The following is a 21,751-nucleotide window of genomic DNA, read 5'->3' on the forward strand; positions in this document are numbered from 1 at the left end:
ATATTTGGCTTCATTTTTCCTGAAACTCTGCACTTTGAGTTAGTTGCAGCAAAAACAAACGCTTTCCATCGCTCTCAAAAACCAGCACTAAACCACCATAAACCAGTCTAGACCAGCATCTCAGAGCTCTTCTTAATGTTTGATGGTGTATTTTTTACCCAAAAGCACTGTGATCTAGAGCTCGTGCAGACACACTAAAATCTCAGAGAAACCGCGTGGACTTTGGCAGCGCTCTTGGAAACAGAAATAATTCTGATTTGCACATTAACTGTGAATCTCTCCCCCGCCTGGAACATCGTTTACTTTCACTGACATTACACGAGACAAGCGTCTCAGAGGGCAGAAACATGGATACGACTCTCTGCAGATGAAGAGATTCCTTCAAATGATTTGCAGGCTACATATGCAATATAATAACAGAGTGTTTCATAAACACGCACTCATCTATCCTGACCTCTGGTCTCCAGCATCAGCAGCAGGACAGATGTGATCGTTAATTCTGCCGCTCTAATAATAATAATAATGCAGGAAATCATGATGCATGTCAGACCTCCACCTGCTCATTTACAGAAATAAACACACACCACATACTAGAAACACACACACGCTTCTTTACTGTGAAATACAGAAATGCCACAAAAAAACCTCATAAACACACACTCAATTGACATTGGCATTTTTTTTAAACAAGCAATACATAAGCAAGGTCATAATTATTAAAGATTTATCATTTAATTCATTTGACTTTTTTTGAAGCCGTAAATAAAACAAATAAGAGCTGACAAATGATTAATCGCATCCAAAATAAAAGTTTTTGCTTGCATAATATATATATATATATATGTGTGTTCGGTGTATATTTATTGTATGTATATACTGTATAAATACACACACATACAGTATATATTTTTAAAAACTGCTGATGTCCATGAGAGGATTCTCAACAAAATATAAAAAATTAACATTTTGTTTATGATTATATTTATTTGTCCAATTACATTTGAGCCCCTGAAAATGGGGGGAGTGTGTATAAAAATGGTTGTAATTCCTAAGCATTTTATGTTCTATTTTTTTAAAACCCTTGAATTAAACCTTAAAGTCTGCACTTCAATTTCATCTTGATTGTTTCATTTTAACTCTATTCTGGTGGCATACAGAACCAAAATGATGAAAATTGTGTCAGTGTCCAAAGATATATGGACCTACACTGAAAAAAATCATTCATTGAATTTACTATTTTTTTTAAGGTGGTTGCAATCAATATATTTTAGCTACATTTTTAATAAACAAATTTAGTTGACTAACTTTCAACTAAATTTGTTTATTTAAATGTAGCTAAAATATATGTATAAGTCAGTGCATGAGTTCTGGGGCCTTTTATGAATGTTTTATGGTGTTTTTGAGATGATAGAGGTCTGTGGCGTGTGTTTTCTCACCGTATCTCCTGATTAAAGCTCATGTGCTCCGTCAGACACTGAAAAACAGCAGTGAAATCATTCAGATCATCCCATCATGCATGTCACATTCACTGAGCTCCGTTTAATTCACATTACATTCACATAATAGTGAGCTCAGCATCTGCCGTCAGCGTTTGTCCTTTAACTGCAAAAGAATCAGAGAATATTCTCATGCCTTTCAGTAGGTTTACTCGGCTCTTGAAACATGCATTAATCGTCCTGTTATCTACAGCATCTCTAAACATTGGGAGGGTTTTGAGAGCTGCGCTTTGGCACACAGGTGAGATGGGAATGGGATTAAAGCTCTGGTTCAGAATGATAACGGCAGCCGGAAACATCACACACAACTCCAATCATTCACATTCACACACTCAATCACAGCACAAACACACACTCAATCACAGCACAAACACACACTCAATCACAGCACAAACACACACAGCTCATGCTGTTCAACATCCAGCAAACTGCACAGTTACACTACTAATATTTACAGAGATAAAGAAAGATTCTATTATAGGTTTTAAAAAATATTTTGAATTAGTATTTATTTTAGTGCTGTCAAATGATAAATCGCGATTAATCTCATCCAAAATAAACGTTTTTGTTTACATAATATGTGTGTGTATTGTGTATATTTATTATGTATATAAAAATACACACATATACAGTGGCCTAATGGTTAGAGAGTCGGACTCGTAATCCAAAGGTTGTGGGTTCGAGTCTCGGGCCGGCAGGGATTGTAGGTGGGGGGAGTGAATGTCCAGCGCTCTCTCCACCCTCAATACCACGACTGAGGTGCCCTTGAGCAAGGCACCGAACCCCCAACTGCTCCCCGGGCGCCGCAGCATGGCTGCCCACTGCTCCGGGTGTGTGTTCACGGTGTGTGTGTGTGTGTTCACTGCTGTGTGTGTGTGTGTGTGTGTGTGTGTGTGTTCACTGCTGTGTGTTCACTGCACTGCTTTTTTTCAAAACTTTACACACAAATCCAAGAATTGCACACAAAATGTAAAATGCCTCACATCTCTTGCAAAATGAAGCGCTGCATTCAAAATATCACAAACACATCTCAAAAGCAAACATTTGCAAACACCTTCACCAGAATATTAATTCCTGTTAGATTTGTGTGTGTTACATAGAGAAGTGTGTGTTGTGTTTAGCAAAAAATGTTTTATGAAATTAAAAACTGAGTCAAAGGCTGAGAATTAGTGTCTGGTTTTGTAAGATGTAGTGTAAGATTTTATATGTAAGCAGCTGAAAAAAAAACAGTAAAAGGGGACAGATTTTGTACCTTTAGTAGAGTGTTGAGCATTTACAGTGAGTTTGCAGAGAGAATTAGGTGAGTATTTCATTCTGAAGCTGCTGAGACAGAATTACAGCCAAACTACAGCACGAGTGTGTGTGTGTGTGTGTGTGTGTGTGTGTGTGTGCGTGTACACAGCATGAGTGTGTGTGTGTGTGTCTGTGTTTGTGTGTGTGTGTACAGCACGAGTGAGTGTGTGTGTGTGTGTGTGTGTGTGTACACAGCATGAGTATGAGTGTGTGTGTGTGTGTGTGTGTGTGTGTGTGTCTGTGTGTGTGTCTGTGTGTGTGTGTGAGCGTGTGTGTGTGTGAGTGTGTGTGTGTGTGTGTGTGTTTCAGGCCTCCTCGCTCTGAGACTATTAAAGCTATGAATTGTTCTGAGTGTCTGGAGGTGTGGAGGAGCTCTCGAGTCTGTTCTGGACGGCAGGAAAAACAATGCTGAATTCAGATAATACAACTAAAAATATAACCCTATACAGTTATGATAACTCAATAAACAGACCGATCAACTTTAAAAGGAAAGAGAAACACTTCTCATATCTTCAGTCGTGACTCCAGTCAAACTGTACAGCAGAAATTCATCCATCATGTGGTCAAATCTAGTCAAAAATCAACTAAACATCAACAAAACTAGAGACATTTACAGACATTATAAAATGTTTTCCTTCAATCTGTGTCACACAAAATATTTTTGCTTATTTTTGGTTCTGTCTGGTTATCATTGATATACTATTATATATAATATACAGTAGTTTAAATTTGAATTAGCTTTTACTTCTGTAATTTATGTTTTCATTTCAATTTTAGTTAAATTTTTAGTTTTTAGCTTTGTAATTTTTTTTATATATCTACATATTTATCGTTAATAGTAATTAATAATTGAGTTTTTTATATTTATATATTTATATTAATATTTTTATATTTATAAATATAAATATTAATAAATATATTATATTTATTTCAGTTAATGTCTATTTGATTTCCATGAACTTTTTTTATGGTTTTATTTTTAATTTAGTTTAATTATAATAACTCTGGTCCGGTTCATGATTATATGAATTCAGTGTTTGATTTGAAGGATGTTTTGTTTATTCTGTATGATAAAGGACTGCAGCACCAGCTGAGAAGCAGTGAAAGAAACAAACTCGACATGAGAAAACACGGACTGAACCAAATATACGCCTCTGACCGTTACAATACAGTTTCATTCCAACGATTTCAGAAGTGAATCCCGAGCAGTGAGAAGAAGAACACGATCAGACAGACAGACTAAAGTCTGCTAAATGAATAAATGAATGAATCGTGTAAATTTCACACAGACTCAGCATCAGTAAATGTGATGTATGTACTGTATATATATTACAACAGAAGCCTGTAATCACAATCCCTTCCGGTGCTGATTTGCATGTTTTTATTTATTTCATTTATTTTTATTCCTCTCATTCTCTCCAACAAACCCTGCTGTAAATCTTTCATTCTGAGCCGTTTGATCTGGAGCGGGTCGAGCAGGAACATCGAATAATGATCCGACACAAACTAAATCCTGACACCCAATCTCAGGCCTCGTGTTCTCATCAAATTACATTATTAGTGGTGCTTGATGATTGAGGAACCAGAGCCACATCTACAGAGATAACAGAGATTTTCTCACACTAGACCGGAAGAAAACAGCTAGAAAAATGCACTAGCAACCACCCAGAATACACCCTAGCAACTGCATAGCAACCCTGTAAACAAAACAATACACTGTAGCATCATGCACTGCAAAAACAAGTGGAGGTGAAACAAGTTATACCCAGAAATTGCTTGTAAGTTTCACAAGCTGTTAGAAAGAAACAGCACTGAATGCATTGATTAAACGTGAAGTCTTGAAGTAGAAATAGGAAAGCAGAGCGGCTCGAGGGGAAGCCAACAGAAATCCTCAGGGCTTGTTCTGTTTTGCATAAATCAAAGGGCTGCGGATTTGAGCGAAGGCTTCGCTGGTCAAGCAGAATATCTCCTGCTTTCATTTGAGGGCTTGTATCTAGTTAAAGGAGAGCCGTTGCTGTTTGCCATCTGAATGAACTGGAAGTCCTCCATGTCCCGCGAGACTCACGACGAGAACAACAGCATTAATCTGAGCACACAAACACCAACAGACCAGAGAACATTCATCACAGCGGACTTACTGTCAAACCCTAAAACTTACAGAAAAACAAGTTAAGAACATCTCCACTGCTATTGCTAAAGAAACAGTGGGGCATGTTGTCACACAATAGGGCAGCTTTTCACAATGGAAATATGCTTTTTGACTGTATATATATATATACACACACACACATGCATGTATATATTTAAGAACTAAGTTATGTTTATGCATTAAATATATTTATAATATAAATTATATGAATATAAATATATACAGCACATGTAAACACATTGAAATATTTTCTAAATACATACTATATTGTGCGTATTTATACATACATAATAAATATACACAGTACACACATATGTAAACTAAATTTATTTTGGATGTGATTAATCGCAATTAAACGTTTGACAGCATTAATATATATATATATATATATATACACACACACACACACACACACACACACACATATATACACACACACACACACACACACACATATATATATATACTGTATATATACTAACATATTTACACTGGAAAAATTATGTAGAAAACTTTCACTCGATTCATATAAAAAAGGTAATAAATTTAGTTAAACCTGAAATTTTGAAGCAGGAAGAATAAAATAGTATTTTCTGGTACAACGTTTTCTAATAATCTTAGCTGTTTTATTTATTTTTTACATTGTACACAGTTCTCTTTCATAGGTTCACTCAACGCTGCGTATAGCTTACGCAGTGGGAACTCCCCCAGGTGTGATGATTGTCTGAAGCCCTTCTAGAATCACACCAATTCATTGTCTGATGGCGCGAGATACCACTCCAACGTCATACGTGATTGACATCTTACCCCTCAGATTTTCCTCTCATCAGAAGCGTTCGCTTCTTGTGGTTTTTCTGGCCCATTTCTCTGCAAAGTTTTAGTCTTGGATTCTTTCCACTTCAGCGACCGAATCTGTGGAATTATTATTCTCCCAGCAGTGAGTGGAATGGACTTTAGTCGGTGCCAGCCGCCGTGTTCTCATCTCATTGTGAGTGAGGACCAGCACGGTAAGTGTGTCAGATGTGTGGGCCTGGCCCATACACAAGACGCTATCTGTGGCGTTTCTAACTGCAAGTACTGTGAGAATTTTGCTTTAAAAACCTTGCAAGCCAGACTCAAGGTTCTTGGAAGCAGACCCGTCTCACTAATGCGGCGGCCGCTGACTTCACCAACCTCGTTGGTTCTGTGGAGCAGGGATATGCCGCAGTCCCGGTGATCGAGGACACGCTCGCTGCGCACCTCTCAAAGACTTCTGCCCCCTCGTGGAAGTCCGGCCCTCTCCTTCCGTCTAAGCTGTGTAGGACCATCTCCGCTTTGATCGGTAAGTCCTACATGGCAGCGGGACAGGCAGGTGCGGCTCTCCACACTATGGCCATTCTTCAGGCCTACCAAGCGGAGGTACTGAAGGAGATGGATGAGAGGGACGGTGTGACACCCGAAGCTGTTAAGGAGCTTCGCAGGGCTACCGACTTGGCCCTTCGTGCAACTAAACATACAGTGTAACCCATGTTCTCTGAGTTGAACATTCGCTGCCAAGCTCCTCTTGCTGTCGACCTGCTTCTTTGACAGGAAAATCTGAGGGGTAAGACGGCGCGAGCGCGGGTCTATGTCAATCACGTATGATGTAGGGGCGGTATCTCGTGCCATCAGCCAATGAATTGGTGTGATTCTATAAGGGCTTCAGACACTCGTCACAGCTGGGGAAGTTCCCATTGTGTAAGCTACGCAGCGTCTCGTTCCCAACTCAGAGAACATGGGTTACGTAAGTAACCCGAGACGTTTTACATAATGGTTTTGCTTTATTTAACAGTTAAGTGATTATGAAACACAAATAAATATTAAATTGTCATTTTGTAACAAAAAATCAACTGTGTAAAATAAAGACAATTTGACATGATAAAGACTAGAATATCAGAACAGAGGAGATTCAATCCATTCCAGGAATAAAGAACACATTCATTCACTTTTGTACATCAATGTTCTGTACGTTCATAATGCATAAATACTCTTCACAGGAAAATCCATTGCACTGATGATTCTGGCATAGATTAGCATAGCCTGTAAAGAACTGCTGACATCACTAATACAGGCTATACTAATTAAAGCCAGAGTCATCAAACCAGCCTTTAGACGCGGAGCAGATCCTTCTGACGACGACGTGACATGAGACGCTGATTCACTTCAGACAATTAAAACATTAGTTTACAAAGCTGTAAATAAGACAAAGATTTCACCACCATTTCAGTTTTTCTACTTCAAAATTTCACATTTAATTCAACATGTTACTTGCCATTTTCTTTAAATTATTTCTGAAATTTACTAGCAATTTCTCAGCAAAAACTGTTTCAAAGTAGCCTATTTATTTCAGTGTACTTAACTGGAAAATGTTGAGTGAATCTCTCAAAAAACAGATTGCATTTCACCCTCAAATTTAATAAATAAAATAAAAATATATGCAATTTTTGCACTGAAATATTAACAAAAAAGTAATTTCATGACTGCAATGCAAAATCACTTCTACTGCTAATAATGAATTATTTGAAGGCAGCTGTATAAATACTGTATTTTATACATATACATTTCTACATTTTTTATATATTTTACATATAAATAAAAATATACATGCATAAAAAATACATTTTACAATATGTTTTCCACATTAATAAAAATGAGTTAAATATAATTTCACAATCCTAAAAACAGGCTTCATTTTCTAATTTCTCTCATTTCTTCTTGATTTTGAGGTGAAATATAACTCATTCATGACAGCTTCTGATAGATTCACCCAGTTAAACTAAAGACAGGTTAATATTAAAGCATCAGTAGTTAAACATGACAGACGAAAAGAGTTCAGTAAAATTACAAAAACAACACAAAAACACCGTCCTCTCGGTAAACAGATAAATGAAGGTTTCTAATGGAGATCAGAGAGAATCTGCCCTTCCATTTACAGACACGCCATTGGGATCCATTACACAAACACAAGCCATTAATAATGTCACATCAGACTGATAATTAAACAATCCATCAGCAAACATCATGAAGATCAAACCACAAACCAGGATCACCCCAATCGATAAATCAACCAACCAACCAAACACATATATATATACATATCTAGGGTCACATATATAAATAACTAGGGTGTTCACCAAACCCAATTACAGTCCTACACACACAGTTAGAAACACTGTAAATCCTCATCCAGATGATTTCAGATGAGTCCATGTGTCCATTCAGCTTGTGTCTAATACTAGTTGTGTTTGATTTGTTATGGAGTATCTGAGGTCAGAGCTTTGTGTTTCACTCACACAGATAATACAAGTTTCATCTGTTGGCCTGCGATCAGAGAACATGATGTTCTCATGTCAGAAATCACCAGCTTCTCTTGGCGGCCCATAAAAATACTGACATGAGAATCATCTGAGAAGACGAGATGAGCGACAGACAGATAAACCAGCCCGATCTCATGGGACGCAAAGAAAGTTTCCATTTCAAACGTCCTGCAAAAGCAGAATGAGACAAATCCACCAACACCGTTTCAGATCAACAGACTTTCACTCCCACTGAGACAAATTAACCAACCAGCCGCTTCAGATCAATCCGTTTGAATGCATTTACTCTGTCGAGACACAAACCAACACACATTCAGATCAATATAAGATAGGATTCATCTGTTATTGTAGTAAACATGTTTCTTTGCAGCTCTGCACAAGAATGAGAATCTGACCCTTTTTTAAAAATCTAGAATCATTGGAAAATCATGCGTCTGCAAAACTCCAATAATGACCCATACATACAATTCACTGCAGTTTCCAGTTGAAATGAGCAGTCAAACACCAGCAATTCTTTTTCACACAAATTATGATTACAGGGGCGGATTATTGATTAATAAAGACTTATTTTTACATATTTCTTTATGCAGCTGTACCATAGAATTTAGTAGAGATGTATGACATGTCCCTATCAATATCCAGCGACTGTGCCTACTAGCAACTAACAATTAAATATATGTGTATGTAAGCACTGTTGTTATAAATTCAGCTGCATCATACCACTGATATTACCGGAGAAATTAAAGAAATACGCTAGAAAACATTTAATAGATGTGTGGAGTAAGAACATACAGTAAATAAACTTGCCTTGCAATGAAGCTAAAAATATAAACAACTACATCATCATGTTGATATGCTGTTACAATAAAACTCTTACGACAAACATGTCTTCTAATATCTTCAGTATATCCAGCTGCAGCGGACACATATTAAACGACTTCACTTGGACCCATAGTGCGATCTGTCTCTTTAGTACCGTGTGGTTTAAAGTGTGGTTCCGTGTTGCTGCTGATTGGGATGACATTCTTGACACACCCACCAAACAAAAGAAAAAGTATCTCAAACCCCGTTGCACACCGTTTCCAGGAAACATGTCATTCAACCCGGAAACCGGAGCAAAATGTTGCGCACCGGTTTGAGCCTGAACTTGCCCCTGTTAAAACCGCTGCATCATCGCAAAATGATTCACAGTTTCGAAGCACTCAAATCGGATCGCATATCGCGAATCAGTTGATTCAGATCAGAACTTTTGATTTATAACTTTGAAGTGGCTTCATGAATCGTTTGATTCAGATCAGAACTGCTTTTCATTGCTTTGGATAGTTTCAATATACCTGTCTATATATTTCCTATGTTCTTCTGATAGCCTAACAGATAACAATGTGAACGGAAGAAAACAAAGCCAAATTTACTATGAAATCCTCAATGTTCTTTCTCTGAAAAAAAAAAAAACATGAATTTGTCTCCCAATAAAACATAAATCCATGCATTCTCTGAAATTGCATAAAGCTGTTTAATCAGACTGCGAAAAATTAATCCTTCACTGGATTTTGATGAAAATATTTCCACTTGCATCTGCATTACCTTCACCAGCAGACATCAGCATATCATCACACCTGAACTCATTTGTATTTCAGCTGTTCATTGAGTTTGAGAAAATAATGCATTTATATTTTGGAAAATAATGACTCTGACAGAAAGTAATTAAATATAACAAATGTGTGCAGATAAGACGGTTAGCTGGCGTCTGAAGATAGAAAGCCTCTTTTATACAGTCCAGGGTTCTTTGTTCTGGGTTCAGTGAATTAAATCACAGACATTTCACGCAGGTTCAGAGATAAAACAAGCAGAACCTGCAAAAACATGACAATGAACAACAGAACAATGAAGAAAGAGAAAGCTTCAGAAAAATATGTGAATTTATTCAGATGCAGACTCAAACTCATCTCACACACATTTCACAAATAAAAGCCGGCCTCGCTATCAAACACTTCTAAAGCCAGACGCAGAATATGAAAGAAGGATAGTTGAGGATTTTGACTGATGAAATCACTGATTATCAGACTGAAAGATAAACAGTTCACCTCATGAGTTTATTTATCAAAATGAAGGCATTACAGAAAGATTTCTTCAGTTGAGTTTTTTATTTTTCATCTCTCTGAGCATCATTAAATCAGCTAATGGTGTTTTAATGTGTCAAATGTTTTATAGATGTTTTCAGTCTTCTGAGATAAATGCTTGGTTAACTAAAGACATGTTACATTACAGCGCAGATGATATTAATGTTAATCATCAGAGCTGAAGGCCGAGAATAAAGCGATTCAAGATCTTCAATCAGCTCTTGACTTCAGACTTCCAGAAAAGTGCTTGAAAGTTATTAACTTGATTATTTATGCAATGACAAAAACATAAACATGATGTTACTAAAGAGCTAAATTTATCACAGCGAGTGATTAAGAGTTTACATGAAAACATCAACTTCAAGTTCATTTTCACATTTCTTTCCATCTTTTGAAATGCTGATACTATCAAACTGATCAACACCACAAAACATCCCAGAATTCATCAGATCCATTGATACTACTGATATCTGTGGTGTTGATTTCCCTCCAAAATGATGTCATTTCCTGCAAGGTGATGCCATTACAGAAGTGGCTTTTGTTAGTTTAATTCACAAGTGTTATTTTATGGAAATATGATTTAATTTAGCAATTATAAAACTTACAATTATTGAACAGATAATTGATTCATATAAAAAACAATAATTAGTTTGAATTATATAAAATAAGCAGCACCTGGGGTGAAAACATATGCATTAAATTTGACTTATTTTGTCTTTTGGGAAGCATGTAACTATCTTCTGTTGCCTCTGAAGAGCAGTACTAAATTAAAAAATATTATATTTAGGCAAAATAAGACAAATGTAGACGTCTCCATTCTGTTCACGCCCCGGCTCTTAATGCATGTTTTCTCCTTCTGGAGCATCAGTGAGTGTTTGAATCTTCTGTAATAGCTGCATATGAGTCCCTCAGTCGTCCTCAGTGTGAGAAGATGGATCTCAAAATCATACAGTCATTGTTGGAAAGGGTTCAAATACACAAAAATGCTGCAAAACCAAAGATTTTGTGGGAGCTGGAGGATATTTCTGAAGAACAGCAGGCAGTTTAACTGTTCAGGACAAACAAGGGACTCATGAACAACTATCACTAAACAAAAACACAGCTGTGGGTCGTTCAGGTAACAACACAGTATTAAGAATCAAGGGGATGTAAACTTTTGAACGGGGTCATTTTTATAAATTCAATTATTATCTTCTCTTGTGGACTATATGTAAACATATTTTATGTGAAATATCTTATTCAGGTCAGTACTAAATAAACAATAACAATAACATTTTGTATGATCCCTCTTATTTTGGTAAAATAATGAACATATAGCAGATTCTGAAAGGGGGATGTAAACTTTTGACCTCAACTGTAGATAGCACCGCATATTTTTTTCTATATTGTGGTTCTATCTGCTTCTATTCCTCTGATATCAGATAACAAGGCTTTAAAAATGCACACAGAAAACATCACCAGAGCCGCTTGTTTACATGCGTTTCTCTCATACATGTACGGCTGTAATATGGAGCACATTCTGGCAGAAGGACTGATGGATGGATTGGCCACACGCATCGGTACGGTCTGCGACAGATGAACGGCTTTGGACGGTGCTCAAGTTCTGCTGTGCATCGTGTGCGGATCATGAACGATAGTCACACCGACCAACTGTTTAGCTCAAAGACTTCAACTCTGATGCTTCAAACCCTTCAGCTTACATTACACTCCATTCACACATGAACAGTCGGTCAGAGACGGATGCAAATCTAAGACCAGACATTAATATGTGAATATGAATGAATAAACAACTGCCCTTCACATCAGGCTAGCGAGAGGAGAAAGAGAAATCATAAACTACTGTGACGCTCGTGTGTAAATGATTACATCTGTTAACAAAACATTTCCTTAACCAGCCAGTTTGATTTGAGCAAATCGATCTGTATAAACTCTAGTGAACAGCATTTCATTCAGATGCCCTCCTGAAACAAAACATCGGGCAGAAATATTGCCTTATACAGTAATTCAGCAAATTCAGTTCAAACACCCTAACAGAGCAGAGATTACGGTTATTGATTACAGATCACATGATCGTATTCGCCTCATTTCACAAGAGATGTGAGGTGTTTTGCATTTTGTGTGCAATTCTTGGATTTGTGTGTAAAGTTTTGAACAAAAGAGGCAAAGTTTTGAAAATGTGTGAAAGCAGCTGAAAAAAACTTGTACTATAAAAAGTAAAGAAAAAGAAAATCTATTCCATTATTTGATATCATGAGGTGCATTAAACGTTACATTAATGTAACAACTGCAGTGGGTTTGTGAACTGATAAAAAGCTAATAATTAATTCAGTCCTGAAAAAAATAATCAAATTATAACATTTGAACACTAAAAACAGAATTTTGTTTAATTTGTTTCCCTGCTTGTCAATTTTACCGATAACCAACATCAGAAAAATGCAAATGTTAAATCATTGAAATATTAACTTCTTCTGGGATATTTCAAGTAAATCTTTCATTTTAATTGGGTTTGGCTGACAAAAATGTTTGGAATCCCTGCAGTTTATGAACAAACATGAAATATTATTTGAAATATTTTTCTCCAAATTTCCAGAATCAACACTGGATATAATGAAGACAGTGTTTCACAGCTATATTTAGCAACTCACAGAATTATTTGTTTCATACATGGTCTAATTACATGAGAGCTGCTTTTTTCCCACAAATTCAGAAGTATGGATTGCAAAATGATTTACATGACATGTACACGGCCATATAAATGCTGTGACACGGTAGGATTTCTGGAAAGGAAACTGAAAGAAAAGAATTAGGTAGAATCAATAAATTCTGAATATATTACTGCTATTTTATGAATAATATGTAATCATGTAATCCATAAAAAGTAACTGTAATCTGATTATGAGCCTTTTAAAATGTAACATAATCCAGTTACGACAAGTAATCGATATTTGGAGTCTGTTACGTAATCCAGATTACATGTAATCCGTTACTAACCAGCGCTGCACCCTAGCAACCGCATAGTGATGTATAATCCCATTACGATCCATAAACCATCAGTAATCAATATGTGGTGATATTCTGAGAAAAAGCACAGGCCTGTGAGTAAACGGTTCCCAAATCTCTCTATAAATGGATAAATGTGTCCAGCTTCTGCTCTCTGGCCCGGAGTTCAGGGCAAATCATGTCATGTTCTGTAACGTAGCTTTATCTGTCAGCAGATAATCAAATCCAGATCCCGCTCATGCTAATGAATGTATATCCTAACGACACGCGCTACTGAACACAACATCTGATCGCTGCCAAGACTCCAGATCAACTGAGAGCGGCTCCCAAACACACGGGAAACGCTCCAAAACCGGCAGAAACTTCCAGAACGCGCGTCGCCTGAAGATAAAGAGAGAAATGTGCAGCTCATAATTCAACACAAACTCACAAGAACAGCAAAGAACGTGATGAACAGCCTGTTCTGAGAACCATTAACATTTGCTTACAGTAACAGCACTTTCATAACATATTAAAGCACTAGCTCATCAATAAATGATCGTTCTGTCACCATCATGTTGTTGCAAACCTCTTACTTTCTTCAGTGAAACACAAAAGAAGATACTTTGAAGGATGTTGGGAACCAAACAATTGTGGACCCCATTGACTTTCAAGATATCTTCTTTTGTGGGTTTTTTGTTTTTTTTGCGTGAACTCTCTCTCTTTAAATGTCTTTCCACTGATTGTAATGAACTACTACGATGCAAAGAAAGAGAGAGAGAGAAAGATATTATTTCAATTGTAATGGATATTTGCAAAGAATGCTGGTAGCATTTGTCAGTTATTATTGTTAACTAAAATTAAAACCATAAAAAAGCATTTGAATATAATTTTAAAAACATTAACTGAAATAAACTATAAAAATAAAACATTAAAAAATATATTTTTATTTTAGGTGCTTATTGTCATGTCAAACATTTCTGCTAAATGCGTAAAAATTTAAAAAATGTATTTACATAGCGCTTTGAACAATACAGATTGTGTCAAAGCCCTTAACAGTATCAAATTAGAGGATAGAGTTTCTCAATTTGGTGTGTTTCACTGTCCCGTGAAGAAATATAGAGCTGGGTATCATCAGCATAACAGTGAAAGCTAACACCATGTCTCCTGATGATATCTCCCAAGGGTAACATGTAAAGCGTGAACAGTTAGGTTTGGCTCAACATGAGGGCGAATGAATTATGACAGAAAGTGCATTTTGAGGTGAACTGTGTGAACTATGAGCAGGATATTTCTCACACAGAACCTGAAGATGAGAAAAGATGCTGAGAGAGAGAGAGAGAGTAATGAGAGAAACTGAAAGCTGTCTTCCTGCTCACAGATGAACTGATGAGGAATAATTGCAGTGCTGATTCTCTGATGATCTGCTGGTTATGAAGCAGGTCGTTGTGTTGCTGTGTTCTGATGTTGAGTACATCTCTAGATCAACTAGCAGACAGTAATCTTCAATCTACAGGTAGATTGTTATTCCAAACCTGCATGAAACGAGGCGCCATATTTCACTTAACCTTTTAATTAATAAAAAATATCAGTTATAAAAATATATGGGCTGTCAAGTGGTTAAAATGTTTAATATAATTAATTACATAATGTGCAGATTAATTAATCTTAAATGAATTGTGTTGGATGATTGTGTCATATAAGAAATGCATTCATTTTTAAATGAATATTGAAATACGAAATGATTTACAGTTTTTTCAGCTGCTTCCACACTAAATCTTTCCTTGTCACACAGTTTCTGAAAGCTGTCACTCAAACAGCAGAAAACAAAACCAGACACTAATTCTCAGACTTTTCAATTTCATAAAACACTTTTAGATAAACAAAACACACAGTTCTCTATGCAACACACAAATCTAACAGGAATTAATATTCTGGTGAAGGTGTTTGTAAATGTTTGTTTTTGAGATGTTTGTGATATTTTGAATGCAGCGCTTCATTTTGCAAGAGATGTGAGGCATTTTGCATTTTGTGTGCAATTCTTGGATTTGTGTGTAAATATATATATATATATATATATATATATATATATATATAAAACCATGAAAAATTAAAACAGAAAACACAAAAGTTGGGGGAAAACAAGCCAGTTTTCCTAGGACTATATAAACATAAAAAACTATTCTGCCATCCTCTGAACTCTTGTGTTTCCAGCGGAGTGAAGAGAGCCACATAACAAGAGTGAAGTGTTTCAGTAAGTGCTGGAGATGTTTCTAAATGTGACTGCATTAAAATAACATCAGAAGAGCTTTTAGACTCATGGCGGTCAGATGGCAGAACTCATTTACAGAAGAAAGAGTCCAAACCCGGCTGCACACAAACACATTTTTTGTTATGCATCACGCTAGAGTTCATACAGTCCTGGGGAAACACACTCATCTGTCTATCTGTTTCTTCAGACACTGTTAGTGTGAATCTGACAGAGAGGGAGAGTATTGATCGTGTGCTGCACTGCTTTCACAGATCACTGATTCATCCACATCAGAAGATCCGTTTCCCAAACCCCTGTGACACACGAGCGGGAAAACTCAATCAAACACACTGACCTTCAGTCACACACACACACACACACACACACACACACACACACACAAACTGATTCACACACACACACACACACAAACTGACTCACACACACACACACACACACAAACTGATTCACACACACACACACAAACTGATTCACACACACAAACTGACTCAGACACACACACACACACACACACACAAACTGACTGACACACACACACACACAAACTGACTCACACACACACACACACACACACTCTCTCACACACACACACACACACCTGCTCACCTGATCCACATCACACGCTCATACTGACAAACTCATATAACGGCGCACAGTATGCAGAGAATATCTGAGAGAATATCCATGTGCAGAATACAAGCACAGTGCTGCTTCCCACGATGCAGTGCACTCAACATGACCCTACATTTCAAATGTGCTAAAACAAAAAACAGCTGATTCTGAAAGAGACAGTTCACCCATGAATGGAAATCCTGTCATTATGTACAATATTCTGAATTTTGAAAAATCTTCACAGACTTTTCCAAATAAAGTCAGTTTGTATATGGAGCTTATAATATGACAAAACTATTTGAATTTGAATTGTGTTAATTTTAATTATTGACAAGTGTCATTTAACAAAACCGAATATTATGTGGCACTTACCAGTTCTGAATTTGATTATTTTTAAAACTTGAATAATGAACATTTGAAATTTAAAACAATTGAAGATTGTGTTGACACGAGCACCCATCCCCACCCCTAAACCTACCAATCTCCACCCCTAAACCTACCAATCTCCACCCCTAAACCTACTCATCCCCACCCCTAAACCTACCAATCTCCACCCCTAAACCTACTCATCTCCACCCCTAAACCTACTCATCTCCACCCCTAAACCCACTCATCTCCACCCCTAAACCCACTCATCTCCACCCCTAAACCTACTCATCTCCACCCCTAAACCTACCCATCCCCACCCCTAAACCTACTCATCTCTACCCCTAAACCTACCAATCTCCACCCCTGAACCTACTCATCCCCACCCCTAAACCTACTCATCTCCACCCCTAAACCTACCAATCTCCACCCTAAACCACTCATCTCCACCCCTAAACCTACCAATCTCCACCCCTAAACCTACCCATCCCCACCCCTAAACCTACCAATCTCCACCACTAAACCTACTCATCCCCACCCCTAAACCTACTCATCTCCACCCCTAAACCTACTCATCTCCACCCCTAAACCTACCAATCTCCACCCCTAAACCTACTCATCTCCACCCCTAAACCACTCATCTCCACCCCTAAACCTACTCATCTCCACCCCTAAACCTACCAATCTCCACCCTAAACCACTCATCTCCACCCCTAAACCTACCAATCTCCACCCCTAAACCTACTCATCCCCACCCCTAAACCTACTCATCTCCACCCCTAAACCTACTCATCTCCACCCCTAAACCTACTCATCTCCACCCCCTAGATGTGGATCCAACCCCGCCCCCTGGATCTTTGTTCTGTAGTGAGGGGCTACTGACCGCCAGCGAAACCGCCTACTTTCCTGCTATTCACAATTTGAATAAAAGTTTTAATAAATGAGTTTTGTCTACCTCATGTAAGAGTGTGGTTCGGGTTGGGTGTTCTGTCAGTTACTGCGGGGCGGGTATCAAACAGGTCCCGTGCAGGACTCTGCCTCCAGATGCTGTTGAGGGAACCACATATTTTTCTCGTGGCCACGAGTTTAATGCATAAACAAACCTGTGTGACCATAGCAACCTGGGATTATCAGAAATGGATTTATTAATATTTAATTTTGAATGAAGAGATTATTATATTAATTATTAAAAATTTAAACATTATTAAATTATTTTAACCATAGGCCTAGGCTACCGGACTGTATTGTGTGCGATGTAGACAGCATTCGAATGAAGTTTATCATGAATAAATTCCATAAAGTACATAAAATAAAATAGGCCTACAAGAAAACATTTTTATCCATCCCAAGTCCATTAACTGATGGTCTTTTTCCATAACATTTGTTTATTATTATTATTATTGGTTATATAGCCTACTGTAAATGTCGACATGCCAATAAAGCTTTGATTATGCTATATGACTTACAGGAATTTTTTACTGGAAATGCAGTTTAAAGGTTGAATTTAACATATATTTAATTTTTAATTAATAGACTATTATAAACAGTGTTTCGTTGAGGAATGAATCATTTGCGTAGTTTCATTTGTAAATGCAAACACAACACGCTCATTGTCACATATGGGTGTAAATACAATCATAAAGTCAAAACTTCATTGGCATAATTGTCAGGCGCTTACAGTATTTGCAAATTAAGGTAGCATATTAATAATACTAGCATAATTATACAGAACGTTAATTAGGTAAAGCTCTACACGAATTGAAAGGGAAATAAGCATATATAACAATAAATATAAAAATATAACCCTAACCAGTTAATATAATTATAATATTATTATTAGCCTTATAATAATAATATACAAATATTAAATAAAAAGACACGATCAGTTAACGGATTTACAAGACTGTGGGTTGGAGAAAAATATTTTATCCATCTCTGATAATCCCAAATTGCTGTCAACACAGGTTTGTTTACGCATTAAACTCGTGGCCACGAGAAATGGATGTTGTTCCCTCCATATATGGTTCCCTCAACATAGCATCTCATGGCCACGACATATTATCACACTCCCACGAGTTAATATGCTGTGGTCAGGACCAGGGCTGGACTGGGACAAAAAAATCAGCCCTGGCATTTTGGCCCAGACCGAAAGTGACCATTAATGAGTGAATCACTGAATCATTTATTCAACCGATTCATTCAAACGACTGATTCATTCAGGAACAGAGCATTTGACTGTGTTAATGAGTGAATCACTGAATCATTTATTCAACCGATTCGTTCAAACGACTGATTCATTCAGGAACAGAGCATTTGACTGTGTTAATGAGTGAATCACTGAATCATTTATTCAACCGATTCGTTCAAACGACTGATTCATTCTTTGTGTGTGATTTGCACTCTGTGTGTGATTTGATGATATAGCCTACTTGATAATGTCAGATCACACATCATTACAACAACACTTACCCTATTATTGCAGAAGATATACTGTATATCACACACCCCAGACTCCACTGGGGAGTTGTTTAAAGATGTGATTGGGTCAGCCCAATGTCAATTAAGAAAATAACCAATGGGCTGCTGATTAAATGTCTCATGGGTCGGTCTGTCAGGGGGGAAAAAAATCCTAAGCCGACTTCTTTTGACAAATACATTAAACAGCCGCAAAGACCACAGAGCCGTCAACTATTTAGGCAGAAAAACTATAGGCTGCTAAGAGTTTTATGGGCCAATCAGACAAATATATTATGAGAAGATGTATAGGCCCGGCCCAAAAAGTACGTCGGTCCAGCGGGAAAATGCCCGGTCTGCCAGATGACCAGTCCGCTCCTGGACAGGACAAAATTAGCCTAAGTGAACCGAACATATCTCCTCCCGGTCACAGTAAATGCTTCGTTTGACTTTTCGGAGATCATCTACTCTTCCCTGTGGATGACCTCTGACCTACTTTCAATACGATCTGAATTTCTGCGCTTTCAATTTTAAATATTGAATCTGATGTTCTGAATTTCTTCTTCATCTTGAAAACTTGAAGCTGTATTTTTTAAAACTGGATATTTGCAGTCAAAGAATTCAGAACAAAAATTCCGCTGTTTGAAAATACATGTCTATTAAAAAACTGCCATAAAAAATTCAATTGTTTTACATTTCAAATGTTCATTATTCAAGTTTAAAAAATAATCAAATTCAGAACTGTTAAGTCCCACATAATATTCAGTTTTGTTAAATGACACTTGTCAATAATTCAAATTAACACAATTAAAATTCAAATAGTTTTGTCATATTATAAGCTCCATATTTGTAGTCTGTAAAATACTGCAAAATAACTACATTTTTCCCTCAAAATACACTAAAATTATTTTTGAAAAATTACATTTGTAAATAAAAGTAGGTTTTAAATATTTTTCTTTCTGGTATAAATATGTTATCCTTAAATATGTACAGAACATATATGTTTGAGACAGCAAAGCTCAATTAAATATATTTTTTCAAATTGAAAATACATTCAGTTTCAACCTTCATTTAACAAAATATATTTCAAAATGTATTTCAGGGGCAAGAAAATATGTTTCCAATCATACAGTAGCTTACATTTAGGCTAATATAAAAATATTTATATTTTTAAAATATATTTTCAAAAATACAATAAACGGCCAAAAAGTATATCGGTAGAAAATATAATTACATTAATAGGCCAATTATTTTAAATCACATTTTAGCAATGTTTTATATTTTTGGCCATATATACTGCATGTATATATATATATATTCTTTGTAATCATTTGTAAAAATATACTCACAATGTTTGAGTGAATATCATTTCCTACACCATTTTGTTTCAGTGTACAGTTTGAAATGTTCACCACTGAACATATGTACAGTTTTACTTGTTATTTTTAGCAGTGTTTCTAGTTGCTCAGTTTTGTTAACCAGTTAAACCAATTCATGCAAGATATCATAACTGAGACTGATGCCGCACCAGTCAGTTTTTTATTAAACAGTATTTTACTCCAGTACTGTATATCCAGAGCACAGAAAACAGTCTGTTTCACAAACAATGCCTAAGCAACATCAAGATGATCATGAGCACACTATTTTAGGCTTTTCTGCGAGGTGGATATTGCATTAACATGATCCAAATCAAATCTGTGGCAGCAGAAACACGTCCAGCTTGCATGATGATATGATGAGATCAGTAAAACCCACACAGGAAGAGACTGTCTGATTGACAGGTGAAGCAGCCAATCACAGCATGTGTAGCTTCCATGAGATTAATCCAGAATTCAGTCAAAGCATTGATGTCAAAATACGAATGCCTGATGCGTGTTCTGCTTCTTCTGCAAAAGCACAAAGCTCCTGATGTTGTTTCTCGGCGGTGATGTGTGTGTTCTGGCATGTTTCTGCTCAACAGGTGTCAGAAGCGAGTGCTCAGAGGCTCCGACTGATGAATAAACAGGCAGATGGATTCACTGAGACACGCGGATGAAGAACTGAGCAAATATTTGATTAACAGTTGGACCTGAAGAGCTTTTGGCACTGGAAGCTCAGCGAGCTCTTTATACAGTCACATTAAAGAAGATTTATGAACGCACTCCATTTATACATGCGCTGTTTTTTCAGCTGCTCACACATTTTCAAAACTTTTTCTTTTTTTCAAAACTTTACACACAAATCCAAGAATTGCACACAAAATGCAAAATGCCTCACATCTCTTGCAAAACGAAGCACTGCATTCAAAATATCACAAACACATCTCAAAAGCAAACATTTGCAAACACCTGTGCCATAATATTAGTTCTTGTTAGATTTGTGTGTGTTACAGAGATAATTGTGTGTTGTGTTTTGCAAAAAGTCTGTGAATTAGTGTCTGGTTTTGTAGATTTGGTGTGTGCTTCTGCTGTTTGAGTGTCAGCTTTCAGAAACTGTGTGACAAGGAAAGATTCTGTGTATAAGCAGCTGAAAAACACTGAAAAAGACACACACACACACACACACACACACACACACACACTAAACTTTATTCAGTCATCTATTCATCTGACACAATAATCTCATGGAGATCTTCATTTGGAGGATTTTTACAGCTAATATTGATGCATGTGTTTAACTGCAATTAATGAATGATT

Source organism: Barbus barbus (genome assembly GCF_936440315.1).
Source record: "Barbus barbus genome assembly, chromosome: 32".
In the NCBI taxonomy this organism is placed as follows: domain Eukaryota; kingdom Metazoa; phylum Chordata; class Actinopteri; order Cypriniformes; family Cyprinidae; genus Barbus; species Barbus barbus.